Source organism: Corvus kubaryi, unplaced genomic scaffold, assembly GCF_017639235.1.
Source record: "Corvus kubaryi isolate FWS band 111438036 unplaced genomic scaffold, C.kubaryi_AGA036_p1.0 37354, whole genome shotgun sequence".
NCBI lineage: Eukaryota > Metazoa > Chordata > Aves > Passeriformes > Corvidae > Corvus > Corvus kubaryi.
Genome location: NW_024581116.1, coordinates 12,985,022 through 12,999,215, shown reverse-complemented (window position 1 = coordinate 12,999,215; position 14,194 = coordinate 12,985,022). Strand labels below are relative to the sequence as shown.

Sequence of the window (14,194 nt, the reverse complement as noted above, 5' to 3'; positions counted from 1 at the left end):
AATTTCTGGTTTACCTCTGTTGGCATCATAGAACAGTCCTCTAGGTCTTAATCCCACTCTGATCACTATGACCAACTTCAAAGTTAGGTGAGATTGTCCACTCCCTCATTCCACTGAGTTTTGAAATTCCAGGATGGAGAAAACATTGCTCCCCTGGGTAACATATCCCATGCTTGACTATTCACCCTCATGATGAAAATGTCTTGCTTGATTCCCTTGCTGTGTCTCTGATCACTCTTCCTTGTCCTTTTGAGGTCCACATCTGTGAAGAGGTGAAGCACCTTTTGAGGTGCTTTGTCCTTCCCTGTAACCCACCATGCTATTAAGCAGCTTCCCTCAAAAATAGCAAATGAAGGAATTAGAACTGAGCCTATATATTCCTAATAGCTTCTGGGAGACTGAAAGGCCATGTGAATCTCAATTTATGAATCATTTCTGCTGCAAAAGCAGAACGAATCAAAAAAAAGTGAACAGCTTGGCATTGGCACTTCCAGGACAGGAATTTGAGGGGATTTTCTTTAACCATGACTTTGAAGAGACTTAGAGACTGATAAGGAATGATGGAAGAGAGAAGAGTTAAACAACCTGGAAGCTGAACTGAAACACTGCCCTTATTTTGACCCATCTGTAATTTGTTGTTGATATTTCAGTGCCATGAAAATGGAGAGAAAAGGCATGAGCATTCCTTTCTCAGCTCCAAAGGAGACCAGAGCAAAGCCTGCTGGTGGCTTCATGGGGGCTTTGCTCCAAAAGGGGTGAGGTGTCACTGGGCTTAGACAAGAGGTCTTCCACTTTCTCCTGGCATCTCCACTGCTGTGTTGGCCAGTGGAACTAGATTTTTAAACTGTAAAAATGTGGAAAACTGCAGCTGTGAATGCTCTGATAAATCACAGAAAAACAGGGCTAGAAAGATTCACAAGGGCTCATTTAATTTTTTCTCCAGCCTCAAGGCAGGCTGTACCTCTTTATCAATTCTAACCACCCCCGTCTGACCTGTTTGTAGGATGATGGAAATTTCAATCTCCCTAACTGCTGTCCTTACCTGCAGGATTTTTTTTCCTATGCATGTTCCGAATTTTACTTGCTTTAATTCAAGCTCATTGCTCCTGTTTATGGTAGACAATCCATTTATGACAACACTTCACGTAGATGGAGGATTATGTTTCCCTACAGGCTTTACATACTATTCAGTCAGCCTCTGCTCCCAGGGTGTTTTCAGCCCCTGCTGAAGAGCAGCTGGGCTCTCTGCAAGCTCCACTCCTCAAGCCACAGCACATCACTCTGTCTGGTGTGGAAGGGTAATTTCCCATTGTATGGATTCTTCTCCTACTATATCCACACCAGAACATCTAGGCTCTGCACAACAACATGACATTGTTGATTCATGTTCACTCTGCAATCCACAACCACCCTCTCATCTCTTTTTTTGGCAGCTGAACCCAGGCTGTGTTTGCACAGCTGATTGTTCCTGCCTACCTCACACGTGTCTCTACTGAACCGCATCCTTTTCCCAGGCCTTTTCCCCATCTTGTCATCATTGCTTCAAACTGTCATTCTGTCCTTATCCTGCCCACAGCTCGCACCTGCTTTGCTTTATCCATGAGCTGATAGACATACTCTCCATTTCTCCATCATCTGAACCCTTAGCAGATGCTCTTCTCTTTAATTGACCCTAACGTTTTTGGACACAAGGGAAATACGTGATGCTTTACCTGCTACCCACTTTAGAGCTCTAAAGAGCTGAGTTTCAGAGAAATGGATTTTGTTCCCCTTGAAGCAGGAACCCCACAGCAGAGCTGGATGCATTTTTGACTGATACAGTGATGCTTGCTTCCTCTCTCCAGTTGCTTCATGTTGTGTCAAACAGCTCCTGCACTTGCAAATGAAGGAGAGGGTATCTGCTTAATAATACATACCCCTCTGATGCACACTCAATAGCAATGGCACATAGGAGAGCCTTTTGCTTTGGAAGATGCCAATGCTCTTAATAAATGAAGCCTCTAGAAAACCATAGTTCACCACTATGAAAAAAGCCCTTGTTTGATAGTGAGCTATGGCTGTGCCAAATAATTTCATATTGCTAATGAATAATGCCATAACAGGGAGCTAGTGGAAACAGGAGCTGACACAGGACAGACCCCTCTGTCAATTCACATATGTCTTCAGTCAGGAAATATGACTGGAAGTGCCTGGTCCTGTGCCAAACAGGACACTGGACATTAAAATAGCTCCTCTGAAGTAGTGATAACCTCCTTGTTGTCAGTAGCCTGCCACTTCTGTCTTGCATAAAACTGAATTCTCAGGTGATCCACTGCTGTTACTAAGAAAAAGCAATAAACTCCTGCCTCTCTGTGGGTATGCTCTTTTACCAGAAAACAGCAAAGGCAGAGTTGGTCTGGGGGATCTTGTGCAGAGTCTTCTGGAGCCCTCTGAGATGCTGAGGGCACTGGGATTGCATGATGTCTTCCATAAACCAGTCGCCCAACACTGGCTCCTCCAGCACTCAATTAAAACATGCCCAGTACACAGCCTGACTGCATGTCTTAGCACATAAACTATAAAAATCCCACATGTCCCTGCCTGAGAGGGGTGAGTTAAACGGACAGTCCCAAGGATTCAACATCTAACTGGGCACAGTAATGACTGGCTTTAAACTTAGGAAAATGAAAGAAAACTGTGTTTGCTTGCTGGTGACTCAGGGCTCAGGGTTAATGTTTTCAAACTTGCCATGAAATATGACTAGAAATATGACTGGTTAGGAAATTGAAGGTCTGTGTCTGCAAGCAACACATGAATTCCAGCATCTGGGGCTTCGAAAAAAAGCCTAAATGTGATATGGTCTGCAAACAAACTGGGATTTTATGAACCAGTGGTAACACAGTAGACATGGCAGTGAAAGCAAGATAGAAGGGAAACAGGTTAAACTAGCATAAACCAAAATATTTCAGAAAATATCACTCCCTATTTACACCTGGGGCATGAATGCTAACCTGAAACAATTGTACTCCTTTCTTTTATGCCTTCTCTACTAAGAGGGTTATTTTAGATTTCCAATCACTTTATCAAGTTATCTGTAGGGGCTGCTTTCTCTCCCTGGGCTGAATCCACCCCGGGAGGAGCTGTCTACAAGACAATGCAGTTCTGCCGAGTCTGAATTTGATCCACTATGCTCAGTTGTCCTACTAATGCGTCTGTCTTGGGTCCAAGTGCTCTTCTGGTTCGAACTATAATTATCCTAAAACTAGATTTTTCTAAATTTCATTCCCTTGTAGCTTTTTATAGTTCTGTGAATTAATTATTCAGAGCTGTAGAGGTTCTCAGCAGTGCTTTTCCATAGCTTTTATGGACACGGATGCATTTCACTCATGTAGAGCAGAGCAGGCACTAGAACTTCAGATGGGGACAAGGGAAAGTCTTTGTCCAAATGTTAAACACGCTGAGTTCAGCGTATCCTCCTCTGACACCATCTTCTTGAATCTTTTGAGGCATAGATAATCTCTGAGCCTAAAAGTGTCTGTATCCCCTCCCTGGCTTTTGTAGGCTTTAAAGACTCTCTTTTCCTGTTACAGGTTGATGCCACCTGTAGCACTGTGGGGCCAGTGGGGCTGCTGCGAGCATGAGGACCAGTGTGGCTGCAGAGCTGAGCACTGCCAAAAATACCTCCACATTTTGGCTGGGATGGGGGTGAGGTGCAGCTGGGGTGCAGTGGAGACTGGAGGACACAGACTCCTAGTCTGGAACCTGAAGCTGGGGAGAAGTCAGCAATCTCATTTTCTGCTGGAAGCGAGCGGATGTACATTTGGGATGGCTGGGCTCTTGGGGACATGCGAGAGGGGTGTCCCTGTGATGCAGCCTGGGGAAGATGTGTCCAAATAAAGCATAAAGCTTTGTTTGAATTTCACTTGAGCTGGAAGTTAGTAGGAATATTTGGAGGGCATGTAGGTGCCAAATCACAGATCTATGGGGCTGCTATGGGCACAGCTCTTCTGGCTTGCTCAGCTGGGCCTGAGCAATCTCCAAAATAGGGGGGCGGGGGGGGGGGGGAAGATATCCACATTGAGGTGTTGCTCCTGCCCTCACCAGGCTCACCCCACCTTCCCAGGGAGTTACAGCCCCTTCTTTCACTGAAGCCTTTCCCCTGGAAAGGCCACTCATGCACTGGGGATTTCCATCACACAGAGCAGTGAAGGGAAAGGTCTGTGCTGCAGCTGCCAGGCTCTGAGTAGGACCCTGGTTCCCCTGCATTTGGCTCTGCAGAGGCAATACAGCAGCAGCAGCAAATGAGATTGAGCCTCTTTTGCCTCCCACATCCTCCTTTGGGTAAGTGCAGAGTGTGTACTTTAATTAGTGATGATACATGAGGGAGACAGGAGATGAAGCAACATTCAAATTAAGTATCTGCAGAGCTGGTAAGAAGGTAAATATGAGCTCCCAGACGTGGGGGGATGTTTTTAGTCCATTCATTTGCAGCAACAGTTTGAGTTTTAATTCAAAAAGCAAACAAATCACTGTTGCAACGCTTTTTCCCACCAAAAGCCACCTTTGAGGTCCACTTTCACAGGCCTCTGAGCTTTATGGAACTGCTAAGGCCAGGGTGGGTTAGTGGGGCTCCCACTGTAGCTGGGGGCCAGGCCATTCCCAGGCACAGTGTTCCATCAGGCAAAGGGTTGTTGCTTCCACGCTGCAAACCCACAGTGAGGGTGGTGGACTGACACCCACACAATACCACAAATCCTCTTGCAGCAGATCACCCTTTGACAGAAGCAAACCACAGCAGGTTTGGAGTTTTTCCTCAGGAGTGGAGGCTTCAGTGACTTGCCAACTAGCCTGACTCCTCTCCCATCCCTTTGCACTGTCAGGGGGACTGTGAGGACACATCTGCCCCCACCCCTGCATGTATTTCTGCTCCCATGATCAGGAGTCACTGCTCACAGTTGTGTACTTTGTACTGCTGCTCATCCTGGGACATCTGAACAGCTCATACTTCACACTGAGCATCCTCTTTCCTGCTGTCATGGATGGGGCTTCAGACTGAAAGCAGGTGGGATGCTGAACACAAATATTACACATGTGCCAGAAGGATAAATGAAGGTTTATTGAAGAATAAATTAACCTTAAATTTAATTTTTTTTCCCTAAGTGCTAAACTTCCTCTGTGCCGTATATGACAGATTTTTGTTTGCTTTTGTAAATAAGACAGTATTTAATTATTGGACAAGGCATGCTTCATAGCAAAATATGGTTTTTAAAGCATTTTGAACTGATAAATGCCACATATTCACACCCCCTTTGCTACGATTTCACTTTAATAATGATTTTGGTGTTTCAGTATGAGTCAGGCAACAACAGAGGAATTGCTGAAGAAATTTTGCTAAAGACCTCTCTGAAAAAACAGTTATGAGTCAGAAGAAACACAACTGAATTTTACTGGTTCAGGACTGGCTTGGTTGGATCTGTAATTTCAGAAACCAAATTCCACATCTGGAATTGTCTACAGTTTCGCTATTAATAGGATGTCTGTGTTTTTATTTCAATGCCACCACTGCGAGATAGGACCTGCCCTGAGGAAGGGGTGGCTGCCAGTGGCCACCAATGCCTGGCAGAGGGAACCCTACTAGAACAGGGGATTTCCTGCAGTGATGACTCAAAAGAAGCAGCCTTTTTTCCAATGGAAAAATGCATTGTCAGTGTGAAAGAAAAACAATTAGCAGAAGCCAGGAAAGGAAGACACTGGAAAGACCCCAAAAACTCCAGAGTCCCTACTTTTGCTTTCTGTCCCTGCCAGTGTAATTTGTTTACCTATCTTTTTGTTACCAAAAATTAAATTTAAGTGCCATTAAAGGCTGGTTGTTCCTGACAGGATCTCAAAGAAAAGCAGCCGTTTTTTCATTCTTGGGAGTCCAGGTGTGGAAGGGCAGAAACATGCTGTTTGCAGGGTTGAAGCCAAACTGTACTTTAATTAATCAGTGCTGAAACTCTTACATGGAAGTAACCCAGTCCAGCATTTTTAGGAATACATCTGGTTTAGAAAGTCATTGAGTGCTCTTTACTCTTTCTCAGTCTCTGTCAGCATAAAGGCATGTACCTAAAACCTCTGTCAGAATAAATTTTGCTCAGATACCACCAGCATGGAGTAAGTAACTGAATTTCTCTAAGTTGCCTGGATATAACTTGATATAAAACAGGACACCTGGTATCATGATAATATAAAAAATCTGGTGGTATTTGCATGGCAATCTGAGCGCAGATGAGTTGCTGTGGCTCAGATAAGCTGTGCCTTTAAACGCTGTCAGGAGGATCAGCTGAGTGTGGCCATACCTTGCCAGAACACCAATGGGATGCTGATAATAACACAGTGTCACACATTGTCCAGGATCCTGCTAGTGGGCTCTTTTATTGGATTATTGTCTGCTTGGAGAAGAGAATATGTCCTCTGCTTGAAGCAAATTGCCTCATGGTTTGTGTTGTGATAAAAGGTGATCAAACATCCATGGAAACTGTGAGCCTTTTTAGCTGCAAAGTTGCTGCCCCTCTCTCTGTTGGTTTTATAAAAAAAGTGTGTGTTTTGGTAGTGCTGTGGCAAAGGTAGCGCAGGATGCTTGGCAAGGCTGGAAAGCAGCCTGCCCTGGGGAGGACTCCTGCCATTCCAGCAGGAGTCCTCTACACTTGGCCGTGCTATCCCACTGGGTGAGCAGCCACAGTCAGGGGGTCTGCTCCCCTGTGTGCCTGCCACAAACTGGCCCCTGTGGCTTTGTGGGATCGCATGTTGGGTGCTCCAGTTTATGAGAAACACACATGGATTTTTCAGGCCAGTGAGTGAACATGGTTGTCTGCATGCTTGGAATTAGGTGTGTTTTTCACTACTTGAAGTCAAAGCTTGAGGCAAGAGAATTGGGACATGCCTGCAAGAGCATGGAGGATCTGGTGATTATCTAAATGCATAATCAATATCCCCATTTACTTATTAGTGTGCATTTGTCAAATGTCCAACAGAGTGATTACACTATTTAAGTATTTTCTTCAGGCATAAAGCAGCCTTTCCAAAATTACTAACTTTTTTCTCATTGAAAATGTTGTTAATTAATACTTTTCGTGTCCTCCCCTGTGATTTGCTTTCTCTTAATTACCAACAGGAGCAATACAAGAGTGCTCCACTGCCAGTGCCAAAATTAAACTGACTTCCTCCAAATTGCACTGAATGAGACACACGGCTGTGCCTTCAGGTACTGAGCAGAAGACCTCAATCCTATGGGAAATGCTGCTTTATGAGGCACTCTGTTTTCAAAGAACCACAGATTGATTTGGTTTGGAAGGGACCTTTAAAAGTCATCTAATCAAATCCCCTGCAATAAGCAGGGACATCTTCAACTAGCTCAGGTTGCTCAGAGCCCCATTCAATCTGCCCTTGAAAGTTTATTGGGATGGGGCATCCACCAGCTCTCTGGTGGATATTCCAGTGTTTTACCATCCTTGCTGTAAAACATGTTTTCCTTGTATCTAGTCTGAACATGCCCTCTCTTAGTTTAAAACCATTACCCCAACTCCTACTGCAACAGGCCCTGCTGAAAAGTGTCCCCATATTTCTATAAGTCCACTTTAAGGATGGAAATTAATTTCAATAAAAAGTATTTCAGGGTGGTTTCATGCAGATGAGAGCGGTATGGGGATGTGGGTGTCCCAGCAGTAAGGTTTGAGCCCTGGATGAGAAGCGCAAACACGGTGCAAAGTCCCCGAACCCCAGGCTGCTGGGGAAGCAGCATCCTGATGCCAGTGTGTGGAGTACCCTGGCTTTTGCAGGGCTCTGGAAGGCATCCCAGAGCATGCAGGCTGCAAGAGCACTACAGTATCATCTTGTTGGCTCCAACATCCCAGGAAGCACTGTCAGATTTCTTTATCTTTCTCTTTTGTTCAGCCGTATGAAAAAAAGTGGTCTCAGCAAAACCGAAAGTTGCTGTGGGGGTATACCAGGCTTAGAATATTATTTTTCATCGCCCTTATTGAACAAAAACACTTGGCATTACAAAAGCTTTGCAAGGCAAAAACTGATTTTCATTTAGGCACACCAGTATTTTTTTCATACTGATTTTCTGACTTTTGCATTCTCCTGTCATGTTTCAGAATAGAAACAAGTAACAGCATTGATATTTTCTGCTGCACTGAAACACTTGAGTCTTCTTACTCTTTTCCCCTGTTCTCAGCATAAATTTGCCATGTTGAACCACAAAACCAGAGTTCACTCTGTTATATCTCACAGAAACGAGTTCTTCAATGGCTACTTCTCTCTGTGGGAACTCATCCGTTTCAAGGGCTCTCTGTTATTTTCTGCTCAGACAAATTAGACATATCATTTTGTGTTTTGAAATTGCTGCTGCTGCCAGCATGAGGAAATAACCTGGATGGGAATGCCAAGCCCAGGTGGGAATGCCACGGGATCACAGGCAGACACCCAAGGCCCTGCTGCTCTGCCCTGATGGTGGATATCCTTGTGCAGAGATCCTGTGGAACAAGAGGGTTATTGGTAGATGCAACTGGAAATAATCATGAGCAGGCTATAGAGTGTAAGAAATTCCATTTTTTTGCTAATAGATACAGCTAAAAATGCCCCTGGCCCCAAATATTGTTTGATGATGAATCTCAGCAAATGTCGTAGCAAACCCCAGAGTGAAAAACTATAGCAAAGAGAAAAAAAAAAAACTATAGAGAGAAATGAGGCTTTTAAATTTTCCTTATTAAGCAAAGTCTTTCTCTTTTTGCGTAAGAAACTTTAATATAAAAATCTTGTCTAAAACACCTAACTTTAGCATCTGACATAGCAACTGCAGCCTGGGAAGCAAAATCAGGTCCTTTTTAGGTTTCCATGTAATAAATGGGTAGACAACAGTAAATGAAATGAAAACGTGTCAGTTTAATTCATAAATTCTTCACCTCTGTCAAGCCTAATTTTTTTTTAATATCTCCACCCTCAGTCTTTCTATTATGGGAGAGAAAAACCACGCAGCCAATTTTCCTTTATGTTGCTTTAATTGTTGCTCCTTTTGACTTTGAAAAGGATACCAAGTGTTCTCATATATGTAAATGTGCCTGATGGCTTTGGCTGTTCAAATATTAAGGCCCCCCTGTAGGCACTGGGGTATCCCTGGGGCAACTTTAATACAAATGTAGGTAGAAAGTACATTTTTGTATTTGTCCAGCTGTATAGGCTCACATCTGCTGTTCTCAGGCTTGCTGCCAATCATTGCAGCTCTTACCCTTTATTTTTCCTCACAGGGGAAGAAAGCACCCAAGACAATCTCCTGCTAAGAGAAAGAAGAGCAATCATGAAAAGGTGGACTATTTACACTATTTTTGTTACTTTCTTTTTTCATCTATCTGATGTTACTGGCACAGTGGCAGGCATAGCAAGTAGGTTGGAGATGAAAAACATGCAAAAATTGCATTAAATATTGTGTTGTAGCTACATTCTCTGAACACTCATTTTCCCTTGCTCTATGTTACATTATTCAAAGTAGACAAAGAGCCTTTGGAGGTAGCTAGCAGATTCCCTCCTCCTGCCTCTCCCCATCTTACAAGGTCATCTAAAACAGGCCAGGGAAGTACACTAGAAAATACTGCAGGGAGCAATCTTGCTTTGGCAGGAAAATGCATTGTAAAAGTCTACCTGCTCTTTTTCACTTCCAGTTTCTGTGATCCAGATGACTGGCAAAACCCCTTGGCATATTTGGTTTGGTAGTACATTAAATACTAGGTCTGTCTGTTCAGGTGATGCTGCTTGCCCATAAGAACCATGGATGCAGCTGGAATTTCCCGAGTTCTGTTTGCCTGGTTAGTCTGACTTGGAAATGCAAAGGAGCGCAAAGAGGGGTTAAACCAATGCAGTCAAAGGTTCAAGCCCCAGCATCTGGTAGCAAAAATAGGAGGCTTTATAGATGAGCATCCAGAGGTTTATCACTGGAATTCAAAATTTAACAAAGAATATAGTTCTGATACATAATTTTCCCTCTTATTTCCCCAAGCACCTGCCAACCAGCTTGGTTTTATCACAGGCAAATAATACTGGCTCATGTCTCCATTACTGTTCTCATTTGAATTTCCCTAAAGTGATCCCTCATTGAGGGATTTCCAAAAACAAGATTAAAAGAGGATTTAAAAAAAAAAATTACATTGTTTTTTGAAACATTGCTTTCCTCTTCATCAAATGTACATTGTGAGGAACCTCAGCGATGGAGGGGGTCTCAGGGGTGCTCCTCCACCCTCTCCTGCAGGGCTGTTCTGCAAATGGCCTGGCCAGGCAGGAGCTCCTCCTCAGGCAAAATTGCTGGCCACCAGCTTCCCTGGGGAAGGGCCATGTGCCTCCAGGATGACAGTGTGGGGATGACCAGGATGACCATGGCCGAGCTCAAAGCCAGAAAGTGTGCTTTTGCTGTCACTGCTTGCAGAGGAGGCAAGTCCTGGCTCTTCTGGGAGAGTCAGATCAGAGCCAGCCTGACCCACAGCAATCTCCTTGCCAGACACCTGGCCTGGACTCGTCTGAAGCAATTGGTCACCTTCAAGGACCCCACCAGCACTTTCCATCACAACAATCTAGACAGATATCAGAAAACCAGTGGGGAAAGAGTGGCCTGAATACTTAATCCTTGCCAGAATTTTCTTCCTTTGTTTTTTGGTGCTGGGCTGGCCAGGTCAAGTCGATAAACTGCTCAAAAAAGGTAAATACCACTTTATTCTCTTCCTCCAGTTAATCATGGCAAACCACAGGAAGCCAGATAGTAATTCAAGATTAGCAATAGCCTTATGAAGCTCACATTATTACGGAAGAAATTTAAAAAGCCACACACCTCAAATACCTTCGTTTCCATCTAATCTCTTGATGATTAAACCCCAGACAGCAAAAGGAACTTCACACATTATCTTCAAATTCAGCATAGTTGGAATGATGCAGATGAATCTAATTTAATTCCTCTTTGTTTTGTACTCCTGACTACAGAACCAGAATGAAAAGCAGAAAGGAAAATCAAACAAAAGGTGAGATGCCAGAGTGGTTGTGGATTTAGGTTTGTGAAGGTCTGTGCTAGGTCATCATAGGATTATTACAGACAGGCTTAACAAACATACACCATCAAAAGGAGAACTTCCAATAAGCCAGATATACCCAGTGGGACCAATTTTGCAAACACCTTCATAGAATCAGAGGATCATTTATGTTAGAAAATACCTCTAAGATCATGAAGTGCAACAATTAACCTAACCAGTGCCAAGTCCACCACTAAACCATGTCCCTAAGTGCTACATCTACACATCTTTTAAATATCTCCAGGGATGGTGACTCCAACACTCCACCCAGGGCAGCCCATTCCAGTGCTTGACAATGCTTTGTGTGAAGAATTTTTTCCTAATATCCAATCTAAACCTTCCCTAGCACAGCTTGAGGCCATTTCCTCTTACCCTACCACTTGTTATCCTGGAGATCGACCTCCACCTGGCTACAACCTCCTTTCAGGTAGTTGCAGGAAGTGATAAGGTCCCCTGTGCCCTGTGATCCTCCTTTTCTCCAGGCTGAACACCTCCAGCTCCCTCAGCTGCTCCTCATAAGATATATTTTCTAGACCCTTCACCGGCTCCATTACCCATCTGGGAGGGGAGCAGCAGCCCTCACAAACGCATTGCTGGAGTGAATCTGCAGTCTCTTTTCATCTCAGATTGTTTGTGAGCAGTTGTCAGCTTTCTACATCCATTTTTCTTCATTTCCCCAGGGATTTCTGTAACTTAGGAATTGCTCATTAGTAAGCATTAGGACTCTAAATCATCTGACATCTTGGTGGTATTTCTCTGGTTGGCCATCTATCTGAATTGAACCATCTTGTATGCTGGAAAGGTGCATTTCTTGGAGAAAGAAGTTGGGCATAAATGACAGCAACACCTCATTTGGATCTTGTTGTGTGTTCCCCAATAACTGTTGAACACAGAATTATTTTCTGTGTTTATGCAATTTCTTGTGCGATAATACACAGAGTACTAGAGGGCTCAAAGAGAGCAGCAGCCACGGGCACTGCTCAAGTAAGTACCCACCGACCACAGAATGTCTCTGAGCCTCCCAACACAGGCACTTCCGGACAGACACGTTCAGAGCCGTGCTGAGCAGGGCGCAGAGCAGCACAAAGAGACCCATCTGAGGATCACCCCAAACAGAACACAGTACTCACAGCTGCCAATCCTCACTGGAACCTGGGCATCCTGGAGACGAGCCACTGCAGCCTCAGAAACGGCTGCAGGTCTCATCTCAAAGCCTGTCCACCACAGGACACAGGGCAGTGCCACTCAGAGGAAAACCTGCTGCTCTTGGGGCTACCAGGTGACAGCCACGTTAAAAATGAAAGTGGGGTTGAGTGCCATAAACTGTTTTCTCTCGCCAAACCTGAGCCCCGAGGGCTGTAAATCTTGGAGGAGGCCTAAAGTAGGCACTTGCTCTGTTGCCACCTATTCCTGGGCGGAGTGGTGCCGTCACCTGTGCCACCGCCCTCCCTGGCAGAGCAGCCGGAGAGGCACGGCGAGAGCCACAGCCCCATCCTTGCGTCCAGCCGCGCTTACGTCGGCAATGCTTACACAGGGAAGGATTAGCTGGGAAATCAAGGGGATTACTCACATATCTCCTGCCAGGAGAACCCGGCTTCAGGCAGGTGAAGTTGGCAGCGATGGTGGTTGCATAGAGTTTTCCATTATATGTTGTCCATTATATGTTCCTGGTTGAGTTGCTTCTAGTTTAAACTGTTCAGGTTGTTTATTTTCCAAGTTTGTTCTTTTCCTTGGGCTGATATTTTTATTAATTTCTTTTTAAGCTGACAAAATGGTTCAACTATTTTTGAAGGGCCTTGGAGAAAGTGGTTATTGTTAAGTAACATTTTAAACTCAGTAACATTTTCTTCTCTTTGCATCAATGTATCCAGTTTCAAGGTATTACAGCTTTGGAGTACATGGGAAAGGTTTGGTTTCTCTGGTTTTGGTTTGTGGGGGGTTTTTTTGTTGTTTTGTTTTTGGTTTTTTTTGCTTGGTTGGTTTTTTTGGTTTTTTTTGTGGGTTGCTGTTGTTTTCTTTTTTTCCCTGTCCCTATGCAAATCTGTTGGACTTAATGCAGATAAGCTTTGAAAAACTGCTGCTTTGTTGGTGGTGAAATGTTTCTGTTTGTTTCCCCCCCCCCCCCAAGGTTTGTCGCTTAAATCTTTCAGTATATTTTTCCTGGTGTGGCCTTGATTTCAGCTCTATTCAGTTCTTATCTCACGACAGCACTGAATGTGCTCATGGAGTCTCCTATAAGGGGACGCAGAATGAAAGCTACCGATAAGGCACAGTGACAACTACATTAAATTCTCCATATATTTTTGACTTGAAAATGTGCTGGGCAGGAGCTGGGGGTAGGGGTGGGGAAGAATATCCTAACAGGAAAATTCACTTCTTTGTGCTACATGCCATATTTCTGAGCAACGCTTCCAATCATCTCCTTCAGGAAGCAGACTAGCATCAATCCGTAAATCCCCTCCATTTTGTGATGGGGTACGCGGAGAGGCTCTGCAAGTTCATATCTTGCACAGAACAGTGAGCGAAGGGTGGGCGCCCGTCCACACTCAGCCGACGGCACCAAGTTCACCTGTGCCGCTCTCCGCCCTGCTGGGGGCCACTGCCGACACGGGACGAGGGCACTGCGGGTGGTAGGGGGCTTGTCCCATTGCCCTCTTCAGAGGGAAGCGTGGGGTCCATGTGCTGGGAGGCGTCTGCTCTCGCTTCCAGCGGCCACTGCTGCCGCCGTCCTCCCTCCGTCCCCGCGCACCCAGCGCGGGGCACTTTCAGCCGCGCCAGCGGATGCGTGCAGGGCCTGGGGCGAGCTGAGGCCGCAGGAGAGGTCCCTGCCCGGCGTTCCCTTAGTTGTTTTGGAGGTAAAAACCACATACACAAACACACAAACAAAAAAAAAAAAAAAAAAAGGAAAAATCCCCCAGCATCAAAAATCAGAACTTTTCCCGCCCCGCTGCCCATGCACGCGCCCGCGGTGCCGGTGGGACCGGCAGTGAGTGCCAGCGGGGGAAGCGCAGCCCCTCGCGGGCGCGCAGCCCCGCGGAGCTGCTTCTCCGCGCTGCCCCCCCGGCCCCGCACTTCCTGCCCGCGGCGGCCCTGGCGGGGCCGGGCAGGGCGATACCAAGTGTCCG

At 45.2% G+C, this 14,194-nt stretch overlaps 1 long non-coding RNA gene across 1 annotated transcript; it reads right to left on the bottom strand.

Moving 5' to 3' along the window:
- Nucleotides 1-3,668: 3,668 nt before the first annotated feature.
- LOC121666974 lies at nucleotides 3,669-14,099 on the bottom strand. Its single transcript, XR_006016861.1, has 4 exons — nucleotides 12,640-14,099; nucleotides 10,835-10,977; nucleotides 9,248-9,292; nucleotides 3,669-8,495 (listed from the first exon to the last, which is right to left on the bottom strand). It is a non-coding gene; the product is annotated as an uncharacterized LOC121666974 (long non-coding RNA).
- Nucleotides 14,100-14,194: the final 95 nt, after the last annotated feature.